General features: G+C 40.1%; 1 protein-coding gene and 1 long non-coding RNA gene across 7 annotated transcripts in view; one reads left to right on the top strand and one right to left on the bottom strand.

Moving 5' to 3' along the window:
* INO80 (INO80 complex ATPase subunit) overlaps positions 1 to 16,707 on the bottom strand; it is a 129,464-nt gene extending 112,757 nt beyond the window's left edge. Inside the window, exon 1 of one of the 4 annotated variants that reach the window (XM_082449312.1) lies at positions 16,196 to 16,707. The gene's annotated coding sequence lies outside the window, so the exon portion shown is untranslated. The remainder of the gene's footprint in view (positions 1 to 16,195) is intronic. The other 3 variants (XM_082449310.1, XM_082449311.1, XM_082449309.1) reach the window with 3 other exon arrangements.
* Positions 16,708 to 16,711: 4 nt separating this feature from the next.
* The window catches only part of LOC309654871, a 59,008-nt gene continuing 54,934 nt past the window's right edge, over positions 16,712 to 20,785 (top strand). For all 3 annotated transcript variants that reach the window (XR_014260474.1, XR_014260475.1, XR_014260476.1), the window contains exons 1-3: positions 16,712 to 16,821; positions 18,131 to 18,194; positions 19,105 to 19,235. This is a non-coding gene — a long non-coding RNA (uncharacterized lncRNA). The remainder of the gene's footprint in view (positions 16,822 to 18,130; positions 18,195 to 19,104; positions 19,236 to 20,785) is intronic.

A 20,785-nucleotide genomic window follows, 5' to 3' on the forward strand; every position in this document is an offset into this window, starting at 1 on the left:
CCACGGCATGGCCAAAAGAATAAATAAAAATAAAATAAAATTCATATGGAAATGCAAGGGACCTAGGACAGCCAAAACAATCTTGAAAATGACAAAGTTGGAGGATTCATACTTCTGATTCAAAACTTACTACACGGGGCTTCCCTGGTGGCGCAGTGGTTAAGAATCCGCCTGCCAATGCAGGGGACACAGGGTCGAACTCTGGTCCAGTAAGATTCTACATGCCATGAAGCAGCTAAGCCCATGCACCACAACTACTGAGCCTGCGCTCTAGAGCCCGCATGCCACAACTACTGAAGCCCACGCGCCTAGAGCCCATGCTCCACAACAAGAGAAGCCGCCGCAATGAGAAGCCCGCGCGCCGCAACGAAGAACAGCCCCTGCTCACAACTAGAGAAAGCCCACGCGCAGCAACGAAGACCCAACGCAGCCAAAAATAAATAAAAATAAATAAATTTAAAAAAAGAAAAAGAAAGAAACAGGTGGAGACAGAACTCACTTAAAAAAAAAAAAAACTTACTACACAGCTGTAGTAGGTATTAAGATGTGTGGTGCTGATGTAAGGCTAGAAATATAAATCAGTGGAACAATTGAGAGTCCAGAAATAAACCCTTACATTTATAGTCAACTGATGTCCCACAAGGGTGTCAAGATAATCCAATGGGGAAAGAACAGCCTTTTCAACAAATGGTGCCATGACAACTGTACAGTAACATACAAAAAGAATGAAGTTGGAACTCTTCCTTACACTACACACAAAAATTAACTCAAAAGAGATCACAAACCTAAATTTAAGAGCAAAAACTATAAAACTCTTAGAAGGAAACATAAGGGTAAATCTTCATGACCTTGGATGAGGTAACGGCTTCTTAGATAATATACCAATAGCAAAATCAACAAACGGAAAAACAGATAAACTGGACTTAATATCTTTAGTGCTGTAAATGATACTATCAAGAAACTGAAAACTCACAAATAGGAGGAAATATTTGCAAATCATATATCTGATAAGGGACTGATACCCAGAATATATTTTTAAAAGCTCTTAAAACACAGTAACAAAAAGACAAGTAACCCAATTTAAAAATGGGCAAAGGGGACTTCCCTAGCGGTCCAGTGGTTAAGACTTGGCACTTCTACCACAGGGAACGCGGGTTCAATCCCTGGTCAGGAAACTAAGATCCCACGTGCCACATGGCGCAGCCAAAAATTTCTTTTTTAAGAAATGAATTAATTAAGAATGGGCAAAGGATGTGAATAGATATTTCTCCCAAGGGGCTATTTCAATGGCTAATAAGCACATGAAAAGATGATTTAACATCATTAGCCATCAGGGAAATACAAATCAAAACCACAATAAAGGGCTTCCCTGGTGGCGCAGTGGTTAAGAATCCACGTGCCAATGCAGGGGACACGGGTTCGAGCCCTGGTCCGGGAAGATCCCACATGCCACGGAGCAACTGAGCCCGTGTGCCACAACTACTGAGCCTGCGCTCTAGAGCCTGCAAGCCACAACTACCGAGCCCATGTGCCACAACTACTGAAGCCTGCGTGCCTAGAGCCCATGCTCCGCAAGGAGAAGACACGACAATGAGAAGCCTGCGCACCGCAACAAAGAGTAGCCCCCGCTCACCGCAACTAGAGAAAGCCCGCGCACAGCAACAAAGACCTAACACAGCCATAAATAAATAAATAGAAAAATAAATAAATAAATAAATTTATTTTAAAGACCACAATAAAACCCAGTAGAATGATTATAACAGAAAAGATAGATAGTAACAAGGGTTGACAAGGATGTAGAGAAATTGGAACACTCATATATTGCTAGTGGGAATGTAAAATGGTGCAGCCATGTGGGAAAAGTCCGACAGTTTCTCAAAAGGTTAAACATGTTAACCTTTGACCCAGCAAATCCACTTCTAGGTATACCCAAGAGAAATGAAAATATAGGTCCACAAAAAAACTTAGACATGAATCTTCATAGTAATATTCACAATAGCCAAAAGGTGGAAACAACACAAATGTCCATGAACTGATGAATGGATAAATAACATGTGGTATATCCATACAATGGAATATTATTTGTCAATAGAAAGAGATGGAATACTAACAGATGCTGTAACATAGATGAACCTTGAAAATATTATGCTAAATAAACAAGCCAGTAAACAAAGGCCTCATACTGTATGGTTACATTTATGAGCTATCCAGAAAGGTAGCTCCATAGAAACAAAAAAATGATCAGTGGTTGTGTGGGACAGGGGGTTGGGACAGGGGTAAGTGGGGAATGGGGTGTGACTGCTAATAAGCAGGAGTTTCTTTGGGGGCTGATGAAAATGTTCTAAACTGACACTGAGATTAACTGTTGCAACTCTGTGAACATATTAAAACCAATGAATATACTACAACCATATACATTTTAAATGGTGAATTTTATCAACTGGGAATTATACCTCAATAAACATGTTAAACTGTGTCATTTCTGCACAGAAAAAAAATAGTTAAAAAGTAAATGATAAATTGTGAAAAATAGTTGCAACACTTTACAAATTTAAATCTCATATAGAGGGTTCTTACAAAATTCTAACAGTAGCATAATACCTCCAACACATAGAACCCACCCGATAATTTTCTGTTTAAAAAGACTGTTACTATTATTATCCCACTTACAGATAAGGAACCAAAGGCTTACACATGTTAAGTAACTTGCTCAAGGTCATACCACTTAATAGGGAATGTGGATTTGAATCCAGACAATCTGACTCCTGAGACCTCACCTGTAACCGCTATAAGACTAGAAATTTATTATATAAAGGGAATCATACTGCATGTATACTTTTGCATCTGGATTCTTTTTCTTTTAGTATGTTTTTGAGATTCATCCATGTTACTACATATAGTTCACTCCTTTTTGTTGCTGAACCAGATTCCATGACAAGAATGAATATAACCACAATCTGTTTATCTATTCGCCTGTTGATGGATATTTGGGTTTTCGTTTCTCTTTGGGTATTTAAATTCCTAGCAATGGAACTGCTAGGTCATAGGTAGGTATATGTTTACCCTTATAAGAAACCACCAAGCAATTTTCCAAAGTGGTTCTACTATTTTACACTCCCACCAACGAGCAAGAATTCTAGTTGCTTCCCATCTTTGTCAACACTTGGTATTATATCTCACTGTGGTTTTCATTTGTACATCCCCGATGACTGATGAAGCTGAGCACTGTTTCACACACTTAATGGCCATTTGTATAAATTCCCTTGTGAAATGTCTGTTAAAGTTTTTTGACCACATTTGAGAAAATGTATTTTGTAGTCGTATTACTGAGTTATAGAAGTCCTTGATGTATCATAGATATAATTCTTTTGTCAGATATACGTATTACTGTTACATCCTTCATGTACATTCTCCCCTAATTCACCTATAGATTTCTCAATCAACTCCCAGAAGGGTTTTTGAAGAAACTAACAAGCTCCGTCTAAAATTTATATGGGGACTTCCCTGGTGGCACAGTGGTTGGGACTCCATGCTCCCAATGCAGGGGGCCCGGGTTCGATCCCTGGTCAGGGAACTAGATCCCACATGCATGCCGCAACTAAGAGCTCTCATGCCACAACTAAGGAGCCCGTGAGCCACAACTAAGGAGCCTGCCTGCTGCAACTAAGACCCGGTGCAACCAAATAAATAAACAAATATTTTTAAAAAGTAAAATAAAATAGGGCTTCCCTGGTGGCGCAGTGGTTAAGAATCCACCTGCCAACGCAGGGAACATGGGTTCAAGACCTGGTCTGGGAAGATCCCACATGCCGCGGAGCAACTAAGCCTGTGCACCACAACTACTGAGCCTGCGCTCTAGAGCCCGCAAGCCACAACTACTGAAGCCCGCGCGCCTAGAGCCCGTGCTCTGCAACAAGAGAAGCCACCGCAATGAGAAGCCCGCACACCGCAACGAAGAGTAGCCCCCACTCACCGCAACTAGAGAAAGCTGGCGCACAGCAACGAAGACCCAGTACAGCCAAAAATAAAATAAAATTTTTATGGAAATACAAAGGATCTAGAGTAGTCCAAACAAGTTTGGAAAAGATGACCAAAGTTGGAGTTTACATTGATTTCAAGACTAACTAAAAGTTTCAGTAATCAAGATGGTACCGCATTGGCATAAGGATAGACAAATCAATGGTACAGAATAGAGCCCAGAAAGAGACCCACACCTACAGTCACACTGTTCTTGACAAAGGCACTAAAACAATTCAACAGGAAAAGGAAAGTTTTTCTGACAAATGGTGCTGGAACACTGGACATCTATATGGAGGAGGGGGAGGGGAGAGATTGAACCTCAAACCCCTACACCTCATACCATACACAAAAGTGAAGTGAGAGATCAATCAGACTTAAATAAAAAGTTAAAATGATAAAGCTTCTAAAAGAAAACGTAAGAACATATCTTTGTGACCTTGATGTAGGTAAAAATTTATTAGATAGGACACAGGAAGCTCTAACCATAAAAGAAAATATTGATAAACTGACTTCATTAAAACTAAAAACTTCTACATTAAAAAAATTGTTAATCATTCTTTGCTTGGTTTCATTCTTTATCAGTTTGCAAGGGTATTAAAAAAATCAGTCTGTAGAAGGAGGGCATTGCGGCAAATTATATGTAATCACTGGTAGTGCCTCTCTCTGCCATATCCACGCCAAATAAAGGTGCAAATTCCCTTTAACACAAATGTTGTAAACTTACCAGGATTCTCATGGAAGTCTGATGGGTTCCAAGGCCACCCAGAATTACTCCAGAAGATCCTGATTACACTTTCCCTTTTGCAGCTTAGATTAGGATTTGATTTCTAGCCATGGCACTTTAAAGTATTTTTTGTATTTCTCCAGTACCAGGATACTAAAAGCTACTACGTACTAAAAGTAGATACTAAAAAGCTCGCATAACATATGCTGTGCTTAACCAGCATCCCTTGCTGTTAAAATTAGCAAGAGTATCTTCCCTAACTCTCCAATATTTTACAGGCAGCAACAATTTACTGTATACTTAAATGGACATACTAAATAATCCCCATTTCTCTTAGTTTTCTTAGTTGGATCTATTACTGTTGTGATTGTTCTTTACCCTAGGTCTTTCTGCATTACCTTATTATCTGTTGTTTACTAAGTAAGGAATCATATGCAATACCAGAAGTAGTTGGAAGTTTTTAGTACCAGAATACTTCCCTTTGGTTCACAATGTGGATCTTCGTATTAATGCACAAAGTACAACAAAAACTGCTTTTCTTTAGTTTCCTTTTTTAAAAATCACAAGTAATTAGGGTTTCCCTGGTGACGCAGTAGTTAAGAATCCACCTGCCAATGCAAGGGACACGGGTTCGATCCCTGGTCTGGGAAGATCCCACATGCCGCGGAGCAACAAAGCCCATGCGCCACAACTACCAAGCCTGCGTGCCACAACTACTGAAGCTCGCGTGCCTAGAGCCCATGTTCCGCGACAAGAGAAGCCACTGCAATGAGAAGCCTGCGCACTGCAGTGAAGAGTAGCCCCTGCTCGCCACACTAGAGAAAGCTGCGCAGAGCAACAAAGACCCAACGCAGCCAAAAATAAATAAATAAATAAAATTTTAAAATCAAAAGTAATTAAAATGGATTAAACTAGCAAAATATAAAAAATACAGGGGGAAAAATAATTCAAATTCCAAAAGAAAATACGTAATTCTGTATGGTATAAATATTGACAAGAAACTTAATAAAATTCTCATTTAAATCATTTTTTTCTAACCAAAAAAACTTACTTGTATCATTCCATTTAGCTGAAATAAAGGTTACCAGCGACTTCTTTCTATTGCTATTAAATATTATATACAGATACTTTATATTTTATAAACTATTAAAATATCTTTTAGGAATTCTACAAAAAATAATCGGGGAAAAAAGTTTTTCATGAATGTTCTGAGAAAGAGTAAGAGCAACTAGGATCTATTATTTCCTGCCCACCATAATTATACAACTTTAACAAAAAATAAGCTCAATGGCTCAGCCAAAAAACATTTCTGCATTCGCTGAAATGTTTCACATAATCTTAAAAAAAACCCAGTCTCGGCTGAAAGTAAAAAGTCTCGTTATGGCATGATAAGAGAGGACAAGGGACTTAACACTGAATAAGAGCACACTAGTGTGAGGAGTTTTCTGTCCTATGTGCTTTAATAATACTAGCTCGTTTAATCCTCACAGTAATTTAAACCGTATTCTCTTTTTAGTTAGGTTAATTAACTTGCCCAAGCTAGAATTAGAACTCGGATGTATTATCAGTGACTCAAAAGCCCCAATTCTTCACCACCCAATTCTTTACCATAGACTCTGCTATGATAAAACAACAAAAAGACTAGGGTGACCCTACCTCATAGCTGGTTTGCCCAAGACAGTTCAAGTTTATGCCTGATGTCTGAAACATAATTACTAATAGTCTCTCTCTTCTCACTTCCAAAAGTATCCACGTTTTGTTTGAACACATTACTGTTAGAACAATAAATTTTTGGTCACCCTACAGGTGGCAAGAGGTAAATAAATCATTAAGCAGTCTTTAAATATTCTAGCTGAACCTAAATTTTCCATTCAAACCATCGATACTCACTAAGAAGCTAAAGAAGCTACTGTGTACAAGAACTGAACTAACAAACAGGAGGGAAAACCTTGCCTTCAAAGAGCATAGGATGATAGAGCCCTCAACTTGGAGGCCAGAAACCACCTCCTCAACCAAAGGAGCAGTTCCTTACTGTAAGAGCAGAGGAACAATTTAATAAGCCCAGCATTCCCCAAAGCACAAAGTTTTTTTTTCTTTTTTTAAAATTTATTTATTTTATTTATTTATTTTTGGCTGTGTTGGGTCTTCATTGCTGTGCGCGGGGTTTCTCTAGTTGCGGCAAGTGGGGGCTACTCTTCATTGCGGTGCGCGGGCTTCTCATTGCGGTGGCTTCTCTTGTTGCAGAGCACGGGCTCTAGGTGCGTGGGCTTCAGTAGTTGTGGCGCGTGGGCTCAGTAGTTGTGGCTCGCGGGCCCTAGAGCACAGGCTCAGTAGCTGTGGCGCACGGGCTTAGTTGCTCCGTGGCATGTGAGATCTTCCTGGACCAGGGCTCGAACCCGTGTCCCCTGCATTGGCAGGCGGATTCTTAACCACGGCGCCACCAAGGAAGCCCAAGCACAAAGTTTTCAGAGACAAAAATTACACCTGCATTTTTTTTTTGGCCGCACTGCACGGCTTGCAGGATCTGAGTTCCCCAACCAGGGATTGAACTCGGGCCACGGCAGTGAAACAGAGTCCTAACCACTGGACTGCCAGGGAACTCCCTACACCTGCATTTTAAATGGAATGAAGAACTCCTGGCTAAAAAAGGATGGCCCTTTCAGTGAGTTCTAAAATGGCTAAGAGAAAATATTTTGGCTTACCTCATAGGTACATTGTGAGAAAGAAAAAAGTGCTTATCCACATTTTCCCTTCCCTACTTTTCTTTCCTCACTGAAACCAGAATACATACCAAATGAAATATGTTTTCAAGGATGACAACAACAAAAAATCAATTACAATGCATTTGCTTTCTTCTAGGTAAGAACAATTTCAACTTCCTAGAAGAGTATCTTCACCAAGATGGAAAACAAATTACTTTTTATCAGAATAATAAAAGAAATAGCTTACTAGCACAACTGCCTCCAGGGAGTTCTGCAGTATACACCACAGACACAGTATTTGGTCAAACAAGTTTAATCTCCATTAATTAAGCATCTAGGGTGTAAATATTATTAAATCAAAAAATCTAAAAGGGAGGAAATGTTTCCTGAGGTAGCCAGTGGACCTTTCACATGATAATTTTTTTTTAAAACTTGTTTTAAGTTAGGCTATTTTAGAGGTCCCTAGTATATTTCATAACTCTTCTGGTGAATAGCACCCAATCTGAATTAATAACAATTTATCAAATTAAAAATTTGAAAATACTGCTAAAGATCCCTCTTACTGAAGAATCAGTGACTTCAACAACTTGTACAGCTAAATCCATGAAAACACTTACCTTTTTCAGGGAATGAGACAGCTGAGAAAAATATGCTCCTGTAAAAGAGAAACTAAACGACTGAATCCACAGCCCAAAAATCTTGAGCAAATCACTTCATTCCTCAGTGAAGAGAAGTTAACATTAGCTTACGTGATAGATATTTGTGAAAATACAGATTCACACAAAGAGCTGCGCTCATTTAGTTATTAGTTCCATACAGTTAACTGTCCACTATTACAAAAGTGATGGTGAGAGTTTATAATTGAGAATAAAAGCTAAGAGATATTCATAAACAGCCAATATTACAAAATTCACTTTTCTATTTAGTTTTCCTGTACTAAAAGTCAGTTTTCATTTTTGGAGTGAAGACACTAACTAGTGTGGGTGGTAACAGAGAAGTTGTCTAAAACTGTGTTCTCCATAGGAAGTCTGAGAAATCAAAGTTCAGGTAATTCATCCTGGGGACGAACCATCTGTAAATAAGCATGAGTTGAATTGTGCACTAAATAGATCTTGCTTTTCAATTGTCAGATATTTCGGTCACTTAGATGTGATGATTTTATTAACACCAAATATAATTACTCTCATTGTCTTCAGTATATAATATACACAGTTAATTTGAACAAGGCAGGTAGGTTTACATCAAACTAGGCGTTCAATAAACACTTTTTCCACTATTCAAGAAGCCTGGGGGTGGAGGGACTTCATCACAAAGTATTCCAGCTGGGAATCCAAATTTTTGATTTTGTTGTATCAAATTCAACTGTAATAAGGAGACTATGTACACACTTTCTATTGTGAGCCACATGCCAGAATATTTTATTTGCATATACACTTCATATATACGTGCACATATTTTATCCTTTTATGACATAGATACTACTATAATCCCTATTTTACAGACAAAAAAAGTTAAGATTAAGGTCCCCCCCAAAGGTCACACAGCCAAAAGTGACAGAGCCAGGATCGGAATCCAAGAAGTCTGACTCCAAAGTCCCACATACTTAACTACTCCAATATTTAATCTGAAGGACCTCCCACAAGCCAGAGGCTCCCAGGGCATAAAAAGCCATGCTAATGAAGTATATTCCAAGCAGTATATTCATTTATTCAATCATTTATTTAGACCAACACAGATTCATAAATATCGATTTTATTTTGTGGGTTATGATTCAATGATGCTTTGTTCATTTTGCTGCTCAAATCGTTCCAGTTTGGGCCACTGGGAGCTCTTTCAGTTGGCCCCTGTGCTCCTCTGACATATCCTCATCAATGTGGAGTTGTGGTGGTGGTGGTAGTAGCTGGAGCACTTCCTTACCTTCTGGCACAACAAGATGCTCTGGGCTCATCTTGTATATTTCCTGTCCCAAACCTACAATTAGCTATTTCTCCAAGGAGCTCTAGTTCCTTTTATTGGATAATGGTATTAAAAAACAAGATTTGGGTACTAGGTATGCTCCTGGATTTCTTTTAACCTTCTCAGCTGACAGAGCACAGAAATATACCTGTGTGTATATAAACCCATGTATGTACATGTCTATAAATGTTTCAATATGCAACCATCTGTGTCTGTATTAAGCTAAACACGGGTTCATACTGATGTCTCCTACTCTAATCCATCACCACAAGGAACACTGTAGCCTCCTCCCCTTGCTTATCTGTAAATTCTCACTCTAACAGTGAGAAGCCTGTCTCCAGCCATCCATTTACTTAATTGTTCAATTGTGATATATATGTATTTCAGTATCAGAATTAAGTGGCAATCCCATAGAACAAAATTTTATGAATTAGACTGCAGTGCTCATGTGCAGTTCCTTGTCTTAGATTCCACTCATTTCCAAGGTTACTCAGGTCAGGACTCCCTTCCTCCCCATTTTAGTAAGGTTGTTTCATACATTTGTAATATCATTAGATTCTCTTGTCACAATCTGCATTCCTTCCTGGAATCCTTCAACCTCCTAAATGATTTTCGCTTAATTTGGACACATTATAGTTTACTCTTCGTGCTATAAAGCCCTATGAGTTTGGCAAATGCATAATGTCATCCATCCACCACTACTATATCCAATAGAATAGTTTTATCAAGCAGCATTTTAATTTCATTAAATGGTATTACAATCCTCTGTGGAAGCAGCATGGTTGGGTAGAAAGAGAAGCTGAAGAGCTATAAGTTTAATGCTATTGACAAGCCACAGACTTTAGGACTAACAGTTATCCTTTCAGAGTCCCAAGAGCCTCATTGTAAAATGAGGGGGATTCAACAGATGGTAATAATTTATAGCATTTATTAAACACTTACTTTGTGTCAGGGATGGTGCTAAGCACTTCGCATGGATTATCTCATTTATTCCAACAAATCTATATATAAAGTAAACACTATTATGTATTATCCCTATTTAAAGGATGGAATTAAAGGCTTAATAACATTAACTAGCATAAGATCACCTAGTCAGGGAGTTGCAGAGTCAAGACTGTAGAGCAAGAGTTGGCAGAGTATGGCCTGCATGTCAAATCCAGCTTGCTGCCCATTTTTATAAAATCTGACAGCTAAGAAATAATTGGAAAAAACCATATTTCAGGACATACGAAAATTATATGAAATTAAAATTTCACTTCCCATAAATAGAGTTTTATTGGAACACAGCCCGACTCATTCATTTACATATTGACTATGGCTGCTCTTGCAATACAATGGCAGAGCTGAGTAGCTGCAACAGAGAAGGCATGACCAGCAAAGCCTAAGATTTATTATTTGACCCTTTACAGAAAACCTTTCGCAAGCCCTTTTGCAGAGTCTGGTTTACTAGTATATTCTAAGAATGATTCTAAAAAAGGCAAACTATTACTAACATTAGAATGACAACCTGGACAGAAATATTTAAACCCTGAACTAAAAAGTTTAATGTTGTAAAACATCACCTCTTTGAGTTATAATCTTAAATAGAAAGACATTTCTATTACATAAACACAAAGGTTAACACATTATAATGATTTTCTTTATTGATGTATTTTTACCTGCGTTATCTAAAAAAAGATTTATTTTCTACTCATAATAAAAAGGTTCTGATTTCAATACTTTACAAACTAAAACTCTAGATCAAACTGTCAAAACAAAATGGTACTTATAATTATAGCTAACACTTGTTGAGAGCACTATGTGCCAGGTACCATTCTAAGCATTTTCAGGCTTCTATGAAGTAGGTATTACTATTATCTTAAATTAACAGATGAATAAACTGAGGCTTAAACAGCTCTCCAGAGGCCACACAATTAATAAGAGGAAGAGTTAAAATTCAAACCCAGGTCATCTGGCTCTAGAATCTAGAAGGGGTCTGGCTATACTAAAAGGCCACTGGATTACAATGCTTCTGTTAACAAGGCAGATTAGGGCCTTTAAACAAATGAAAAGAATATCTCAATATATTAAAAAAAACAACAAAACTAAGTACTAGTGTAATTTATATCAGCACTTCAAGAGAAACATTTAGGTTTATACTTCTCTATGGCACTTAGAGTTTGCATAATTCTGTTTCTCTTTGCAGAGCAACTCTGTACTCTCCATACATATACATACAACTGGTTTAACTCATTTGTACACCCCTCACAGAGTCTACCACAGTCCCTTGAGTGTGGCAGATGCTCAACAAATCACTGTTGGGAGATCAAAGAGCATTCACTATGTGTTCAATAAATATTTATTGAGTGAATGAATGAAGAGAATAAGAAGTTTCATAAACCATTAGGTTCAAGTATCATTAAATGGTTTGTTGACCTGAAGTGAACTAGGGCTGGAAAAAAGTCTCTGGCTTTGTAACCTTTAAATTGGGTCTGGTCTCTTCTTGAGCTTTAACCACTTTCTGTGCTATTAAGTTTCATAAACAAACCACTCATTACACACCTGTCAAACAATTTTCATCTTTCAAGCTAGTTCTAATTTTCAGATTATTCTTCACGTTTTTCCTAATTTAATACAATTTAATCATAGTCCATCTCAGTCTTCATCACTCCATTGCACAGTCAAATTTCTTTATCCTCATATGAAAGCATCATCATTGCCTTCATCATTTATACTGGAAACCTCCCCCCTGCTTAATTTGTTCTTCCTTGAGGTGCAATAATTTAATAGTCTAAGCGTGGATGTACTGTGGTTTCCTACCAAGATAATACAGTCCATTTCTAAATTTTATTTTTCATACCTCTCTCAGGAGTGACTAACATTTTGATGGACTTTCTGGTAACATTCAGGCAACAATCTCAGCGATAAACTGACCACTTGGCCCAGTATTCTTTTTACCACATTGATATTCACTAGCCATTTTTCTGTTCATGCACAAGGAATGAAAGATTTACCCACAGTTTATCCTACCCAGCTACTAACTTCTTGCCCAGAAAAGGTAGCTGTCACATGCAAAACCAGAGGCAGCCTACTTGTTCATACTTACAAGAAATATGAATAATTTTAGTATCATTACAAAAACGTGAACACTATACATGAATACCCTGAGAAAACCCTATATGACATACATGTTGTTCTTTCCTACTGTAAGTTTCCCCTCTTCCAAATCAAAACTAAATGTATGTCAAAGTTTTTTATATGTTCTTCAAAGATGAAAATAAACTAACATTCCTCAATATGCTGTCTTATAGTTGATGTCATTTAATCTCAGAAGTGAAAATTATTGTACCCGTTTTACAGATAAGGAGAACTGAAACTCAAAAAAGTTCACTGAGGGCTTCCCTGGTGGCGCAGTGGTTAAGAATCTGCCTGCCAATGCAGGGGACACGGGTTCAATCCCTGGTCCGGGAAGATCCCACATGCCGTGGAGCAACTAAGCCCGTGCACCACAACTACTGAGCCTGCTCTCTAGAGCCCACGTGCCGCAATTACTGAAGCCCGCGTGCCTAGAGCCCGTGCTCCGCAACAAAAGAAGCCCCTGCTCACCACAACTAGAGAAAGCCGGCGTGCAGAGCAACAAAGACCCAATGCAGCCAAAAACAAATAAATAAATTTATTAAAAAAAAAAAAAGTTCACTGACTTACCCAGTGCTAAGCGGACTCTAACTCAAGTCTTTTTAAGTCCAAAACCAATCTCTTTCTATTATACTATCAAGTTTCTCTTCAGCTAAATTATCACTTGCTCTTCCCCTAAGAAGTCCTGTTCATGTGAACGTGAACTTGAGCCAATAATGCTACTACTTCTTATGGAAACCTCTTGTTTGCTGCATATGAAATGACTTAGCTATGTGTCCGGGACTCTCCAGGGCAAAGGCTCTTTAAACTGGGGTCCAAGAATTTGGATGGAAACAACTTACATCCTTATTTTCACTAACCTATAATTGAAACTAACATTTCCTTCAATTCTGAATGTAGGTAGCGTACCACAGCAGTATTAGCAGGACTATCACTAGTTGTTATTTAGTAATAAAAAGCAAATTTCTTATATCATAAATAAGTTTTTTTAATGTGAACTATATTTCACACAGTTAAAAAGTCATATTCTTTTTATAAAAAGGGGTTCACAGGTTTCTTTAGACTACAAAGGGGTTTAGGGCACATAAATAATGTAAGAATGCTACTCCAGAGACCATCAGACAATCTGGCAATCCTTGGTAACTAAGGTTTACAAAGGCATGTCACACAGTTTACTCACTGTCCTCTAGTTTGTTAAAAATATGGGGAATTCCCTGATGCTCCAGTAGTTGGGACTCTGCCCTTTCACTACCAAGGGTGCAGGTTCAATCCCTGGTTGGGGAACTAAAATCCCACAAGCTGCATGGCATGGCAAAAAGGATACCATTTAGTCCCAGCGATTTTTTCGTATCTAATTTGTCAATTACATTTGCTATTACTGATCTCCTACTTCTAACCTAACACACATGGAAATCTCTCTTATGTACTTATTAAGCCCAGGCATTAAACTTCTTTGTGACCAACTTTTCAACCCTACGCAAACCTACTGTATTATGATTAGCAAGTGAATCCAGTGCTTGTACAAATGAAGTTCTGACTTAACGTACAGCTATGGTCCAAATGTTTGTGTCCCCCCACCTCCCCAACTCATGTATTGAAATCCTAACCTCCAAGGTGATGGTATTAGGTAGAACAGAGGCCCTCATGAATAGGATCAGTGCCCATATAAGGTGTTCAGTAAGTATTAACGACTAAGCTCTTATCTTCTGCAGGCTACAGCCTATCATATCAAAATTCTTATGCTTAAGATGCAACTTTAAAACTTGTCATCAACTTCACTTATTTTCCTACACAAAGGTTCCTATTGACCTTACCCCATTCTGTCCACTCTAAAATTCACTGCATCCCAGCATTTGTATTTTGTGTGAACTTTTATGTTGACATGTTAAATCTCCAAGCCAGTTTTAACATTGTGGGCAGAAAAGACATCTATTAGTACTTCCCTAGTCCTATGTCTACACAAGTTAACAGCAGTCAAAGGCTGTTATGATACCTTCCCTTGGTAGTACTATGACAAACTTTCACTAAGTGAAACTGTAACACCATAGTTTATGGTCTGTTGCTGAGATTTAATCACATTTCCACCTTGATGTACTCAAAACGTTTTTATTAGTCATAAACTTTCTAATCATATTTGTGCTCTTTACAGTTAGTTATTTCCTATTAAAAAACACAGACCTTTAAAAACTGATTCTGATTCTTCTGAAACAAAATGTAGAGGAAAAAAACATAGTAAACTAAAATAATGGAATGTAATCCTTAAAAATACAAATTCATTTTAGAATCTGGTAAGTATGCAACTTTTACCACATATAGTAATCTCAACTTAATGTTTTATAGGAAGAGCTTGAGAATTTCAAGCATAAAACACAACCAGAGTTGGAATACTATTTGGCAATAAAAAGGAACGAAGTGCTGATACATGCCACAACATGGATGAGCCTTGAACACATGGTTAAGTGAGAGAAGACAGCCACAAAGGGACACATATTGTATGATTCTGTTTATACGAAAGATCCAGAATAGACAAATCTACAAAGACAGAAAAGAGACTAGTGGTTGCTAGGGGCTGGGGGAAGGGAAGTGGGGAGTAACCACTAAGGGGGCTTTCTTTTTGGAGTGATGAGTTAGATAGCAGTGACAGCTGTACAACTCTATCAGTATACTAAAAATCATGGAACTGTACACTTTAAAAGGCTGAGCTTTTTGGTATGTGAATTATACCTCAATAAAGGTGTTACTTTAAAGACAAATAACAAAAAGCCACCACTTGTAAACCACAGTGAAAATTTCCTTGGAAAAGGAAATCATGAAAGTCATCGACTGGAAAAGTAAGCTGGTTACCTGTGATGTTAGCAAAGTCAACCTCCTAATTCTTCTCCCATTCTACCAACAAGTACACGAACATAAAACTAGACAGTGTCTGAATCAAAGAATTCGGCACAGTTGGCTGTTAAACTAAAATAGTGAGTGCCTTCTTAGAATCTCCCACTCCTAAACTGTAGGGGGCTTCCACTTACGGAAGTAGTTGTTTTCAACAGCAAGCTCAAGAAGGAACGTCAAACTGGATGACATTTGCCTAGACGCCCTACAAAAGCCAAAAAGACTAGCAGGGGTGACACCTACACACTCCTATGTCTGTGCACGTGTTAGGCTGCCCCCACCCAACACCAACAAACAGCATGCACCATTCACCCAGATCCCAACTTGCTCACCATAAACTGACACACTATCAAGCCCTTTAGCTCATTTGTTTAAAAGGACAGATACAGCAACCCTCACCAGGTTCCCACTCGAGCCCAACCAGCCCCCGCCCTGCCCCTCCCCACCCCAAACCCACACACGTGTTAGCCCGACACCGCCCCACCGGGTCCCACGTGCACCTGGTCTAACACACTCCCCACGTGTGGGCGCCCCACGGGCTTCCTCAGCTGTCTGAGGTCACCGCGTGACCCTGGGTCTCCAGAGGTAGGAGAGGGGAAGGACGAGGCCCAGGTCCCTGAGGTCCCAAGCCTTCGGGGAGTGTCCACACCCATCCTCCCTACTAACCCCAACAAATCCAAGGGCCGGGGGCGACGGCCCCTTTAAGACGCGGCCCAGTCGTCGCCCACAGAGAGGGGCGCAATGGGGCCTACACAACCCCCCCCTCCGTTCGCCCGCCCACGTCTAGTCGCCTCACCTCGGGCCGCCGGGCCCCGCCGCCGCGGCGGCGGCGGAGGGGGGGCGGGGTGCGGGCGGGGTCCGGAGGGGGGGGTCGCCCCGCCGACGATGGAGCCGCGGTTCGCTCTCTGAGGCCGTGGGACGGTGACTGCGTTGGGCGTGGACGCTCCTAGCTCGCTCCCTCGGCGGCTCCTGGGACCCCAAGATGGCGGCGGCGCTGAGGCGGCTGCGGGCGCTGGGCCGGCGGCGGCGGCGGCCACTTTCACTCACTGAGAGGAGCGGAGCAGGGACACGGGGAGCCATGGCGGGGGGGAGGAGAGGCGCCATAGCCAGGCCAGAACAATCGAGCCGCTACTCAGCGGGCTTACCCCTGCCCCGCCCACGCTCACTGCTCGTCGCCAGCCCGTGGCCGTCCGCTGTGCCGCTGCGGTCGGCCTCGTGCAGCTCGCACCCCGCCGCTACAGCCTGACGCCCCGCGCGGACCGGGGTTCGGGGGGAGATCCTGATCCATGCCATCTGAGTGCAGATTGGTCGGGGCTGGGACTGCCGAAGATTGCCGAAAGGCGGCGGGGAGGAGGAGGAGGATGTCATCGCTAGAGTGAGCAAGCAGATCTCGCGGGAGCAAGTGTCGCGAGACCTCTCCAGGTCTGCAACCGCCAAAGAAAGGTTACTTTTCCCGGAAGTAACGTCAGTCGAAACGGCCCGGGATGCTGGGAATGTTCGTTCCCGCAGGCAGGAGATGGGGGGTGGTGCTTGTGATTAGTTTGTTAGGGGCTACCAAACACTACTGAGTTCACTTGAGGGAAAGTATAGGCTCGGGTGTGATATTTTATCCTGTTTTTGGCCCCTTTGGGTGGGGTTGTATATTGTGGGGAAGCGCCTGCTCTGTAGAACCACTCTTAACAGTAGTTTGGGGCTCCACTTTAGGCTCAGCGACCAAGACTGCGATGCTGTGGCATATTTGGGCAAGGCGCCAAGGTGAAGGCTTTAGGATTCAAGCACTTGGGAACACACAGACCTGCCATCAGAAATGCCTCCCTATTCTAACACTCACCCAATGAGCCTCTAAAAAGGGACTAATTTGACTTGTCTGTGCCAACTCCATAGTTTGCGCCCCCTACTGCCCACATTTACTAAAGTTAATGCAATTAAGTTACCAGCATCTGTGATGAGAAGTACCTAGTGTAGAGCCTAACCGCAGATAAGGATTAGAAGAACTTGCTGAAAGTTATCTATTGTCTTTCCGTTCCCTCATGTCTCATGTTTTAATTCATTTCAGCCTGGCCCTTAGCATGTAAGCAGAACAGCATTTGCTTAAGGTCACTAAGTAGCCTTCTTGTGCCAAATTCGCTGGACTTTGAAAAGTTAATTTTGCTAAAAGGCAAAAGTACAATATACACCCTTTGTGAAAGAAAGAAGGGGACATAAAAAACACAAATACCTGCTCATTTTTCAGGGGGGGGATAAACCAGAAGTTAAGGTGAATGATGTCCTATATGAGAAGGGTGGCAAGAAGGGGAGGATGGGAACAAGGTAGCAGGATTGACAAAGGAGCGGCAGATATTTTTATATAGGACTGTCTCTTAGAACCATATGTTTCACATACCCAAAAACATAAACACCTAAAACCAACTAGGATAATATTTGAGTAACAACCAGCTGATTGGAGCATAAATCAAAAGGAAAAGAGTAAAGGGGGAAAAGTCAGTAAGCTGCGGAGGGACCAAGTTGTAGAGTCCTTTAAATTTCAGACGTGTAGGTTGTCTGTTGTATTTGTTTTCTATTGCTGTGCTAACAAATTACCACAAATATAGTGGCTTAACACAAACTTACTATCTTACAATTCTGTAAGTCAGAAGTCTGACTCGGGTCTCAAACTGGTCTAAAATCAAGGTGTTGGCAGGGCTGCCTTACTTTCTGGGGGCTCTAAGGAAGAATTTGTTTCCTTTTCCAGCTTCCAGAGGCTACTTGCATTCCTTGGCTCCTGGCTGCCTTCTTCCATCTCAAAGCCAGCAATGGTAGGTTGGGTCCTTCTCATGTCATATCTGACCAACTCTTACCCTTTTAAGGATCCTTGTAACTACAACAGGCCCACCCAGATAATCTAGGATAAACTCCCTATTTTAAAATCAACTGATTAGCAGCTTTTAGCTCACCTGCAACCTTAATTCCCCTTTGTCTGTAACCTAATATATTCACAGGTTTTGTGGGCATCCTTGGGGGAAGGCCATTATTCTGCCTGCCCCCCCAGTTCTGTTCTAGAACTTTTGATGTACAACTCTCATCTTTCATCTATGACTTTCACATTAAAGTCCAGTTTTTTCTAATCTCTAATACAGTCTTGCATTCTCTTTTTCTTTTTTTTTTTTTGGCCTTGCTGTGTGGCTTGTGGGATCCTAATTCCCCGACCAGGGATCAAACCCGGGCCGAGTGGAAGCTTGGAGTCCTAACCACTGGAGTGCCAGGGAATTCCCTGATCTTGCATTGATTGAAAGTCTTTGTACATTCTTTGCCTCAGAGATTTAGGACCTCACATAAAATTTGATCCACAATTTCTTTGTAATTTGGATTTAAATTGAGATTTAATGTTTTCCAGAAATATCTTGATTTTATTTTACAGTTCATTGTAACATTTTCTGTTTTCTATCCAAATAAAGGAATCTCTTTGGCTTTCTTTAAAAACTGTTCATAATATTAAGAAAAATCATTCAATGTGCAATATTCAATTTTATTAGTAATGTTTAAAATACATTAGAAAATAAAACAGATCATTTAATGATAATTTTGAGGAAACTGTGCAATTTAGGATATGTATTTTATTTCCAATAATAAAGCAATAAACAGAAACAAAACCCACTATGTGTCAGGGTAGAGGAAAGACCCAAAACTGAATATAAACACTAAGGAATGAACTTAACTGTTTTACAGATGAGTAACACAGCGACTCTACAGGGGGTGGGGAGGAAAAGAACTCACCTAAGTACTGAGGGAAACAGTATCTTGACTGGATACCTAAGAATAAACCAACTGAACTGTACATAAATTCTGTGATCCACATCGTAAGTATTTCTCTCCAGTATGCATGTTAGAATTAAGCAAATATATTGTAGATCATGAGCTGTGTTTCTCACTGTTGTAGAAAAAAGTTATTAAGTAAGGAAGAGGGGAAAGCTAAAATGAAGCCTGTGGTGTTGGATTGGAATCTGAGGTATCTGTATAAACTCATGGTTTTTAATATATGTAAAATAGGTACAGAAATATAGATCGGTGTGTATGTGTGAATTAATAAACATATATTTCCTAGTTCTCTCTGCTGAGAGTATTTAGAAGCAATGAGGATACCTAGCAGATCTTGATTTCTAAACACCATTCTCCAATAAAAAGAACAAGGAGAACCTTGGAGAAATAACTGATTCCTAGGCTGAGGCAGGGAAACTACCAGATGAGCCTGGAATATATTGTGATGCCAGGAAATAATGCTTAATAAAGGATGTCACAAGAACACAGCAGCCAACCTGAAAGAGCTCCTAATGGCCAAAGCAACAAAATAAATAATGACAATATTGCATTATGACCCATGGACCCATAGGTATTTATTTTTAATGTTCATGCATCCATACTGATACAAATAATTGGTTATTTAAATGGATGGGAGAGAAGGGACAACTCTTTCTTAGAGTAGAATTCCAATTAATAAATGGAGAAGGAAAGAGGGATAACAAAAATCACCACTAGGCAAACATTGCAGTAATAACTTGCAGACAAGATCCACAGATGGATGCTAAATTAGTAGGTGAAAATTTGAGGAGAAACAGGATTTACATAGATTCGAAGTGTTTCACCCAAGATACATTTTAGCACAAAGGGAAAGATAGTAACTTAATAATGGTGAGGGACTTCCCTGGTGGCACAGTGGTTAAGAATCCTCCTGCCAGCAAAGGGGAAACGGGTTTGATCCCTGGTCTGGGAAGATCCCACATGCCACAGAGCAGCTAAGCCCATGGGCCACAACTACCGAGCCTGCACTCTAGAGCCCACGAGCCACAACTACTGAGGCTGCGTGCCCCAACTACTGAAGCCCACACACCTAGAGCCTGTGCTTCTCAACAAGAGAAGCCACCACAATGAGAAGCCCACGCACTGCAACAAAGAGTATACCCTGCTCACTGCAACTAGAGAAAGCCTGCGCACAGCAACAAAGACCCAAAGCAGCAAAAAAATTAATTAATTAATTTTTTAAAAAAATGATGATACTCAGCAAACCACCTTAACCAAGTGATCAAGATGAACATCATCAGTAACAAGACATATTTACATCATGAACCCCTTGATATTTTGCATTGAGAAGGACACAGTATCATTTCTGTGGTATTCTTGCTGAAAATGTATAATCTCATTCCAATCATGAAAAAAGAATTAGACAATCTGAAATTGGGGGACTTTCCAAAAGAGAATTGATCAATACTCTTCAAAACTGTCAAGATAATGAAAGACAAGGAAAGACCTGAAGACAACTGCAGACTGCTAGAGACTGGGAAGAAATAACAAGTAAATCTAATGTGGAGTCCTGGAAAGGATCCTGTAAAGAAAAAGGGACATTGGTGGGAAA

The sequence above is a fragment of the Balaenoptera physalus genome, assembly GCF_965194825.1.
Source record: "Balaenoptera physalus genome assembly, chromosome: 2".
Lineage (NCBI taxonomy): Eukaryota > Metazoa > Chordata > Mammalia > Artiodactyla > Balaenopteridae > Balaenoptera > Balaenoptera physalus.